This window comes from Gavialis gangeticus, unplaced genomic scaffold (genome assembly GCF_001723915.1).
Source record: "Gavialis gangeticus isolate Ggan-Ray unplaced genomic scaffold, GavGan_comp1, whole genome shotgun sequence".
Lineage (NCBI taxonomy): Eukaryota > Metazoa > Chordata > Crocodylia > Gavialidae > Gavialis > Gavialis gangeticus.
In genome coordinates this window covers 81,102,806-81,103,124 of record NW_017729031.1, presented here as the reverse complement: position 1 = coordinate 81,103,124, position 319 = coordinate 81,102,806, and the positions used below count along the sequence as shown (strand labels likewise).

The following is a 319-nucleotide window of genomic DNA, read 5'->3' as shown; positions in this document are numbered from 1 at the left end:
CCGGAGCCCGGACCTGCCGCCTCGGGCCGCGCGGGGCCGCGCCGGGGCGGGAAGGGGAGCGCGAGCGACCGGGAGCGTCGGAGGAGGCAGAGGAAAACTTTCCACCCTGGATTCGCTACTGCTCCTCCATGGCCAGAGCCCCGCGCAGCCCGCTTACACGCCGGCTGTGAGCAGTAAGTATCGCGGCGCGGCCCGCGGGGCTCCCGCTCCTCTCCGCGGGGCTTGCGCCGCCAGCCCTCTGGGCGCTGCCGAAAGTGTCCCGGAGCGGATGATGTCTCCTGCCTGCCCCGTCCCTGCCTGCCCCGCGGGACCCTCCTCC

The 319-nt window shown here is 74.6% G+C and overlaps 1 protein-coding gene and 1 long non-coding RNA gene across 2 annotated transcripts in view; one reads left to right on the top strand and one right to left on the bottom strand.

Moving 5' to 3' along the window:
- The window catches only part of LOC109301881, an 8,437-nt gene that overhangs the window by 7,073 nt on the left and 1,045 nt on the right, over positions 1 to 319 (bottom strand). The gene's annotated exons all lie outside the window — the stretch shown is intronic.
- Positions 7 to 319, top strand: part of SATB2 (SATB homeobox 2) — a 197,697-nt gene continuing 197,384 nt past the window's right edge. Inside the window, exon 1 of the mRNA XM_019523164.1 lies at positions 7 to 173. The gene's annotated coding sequence lies outside the window, so the exon portion shown is untranslated. The remainder of the gene's footprint in view (positions 174 to 319) is intronic.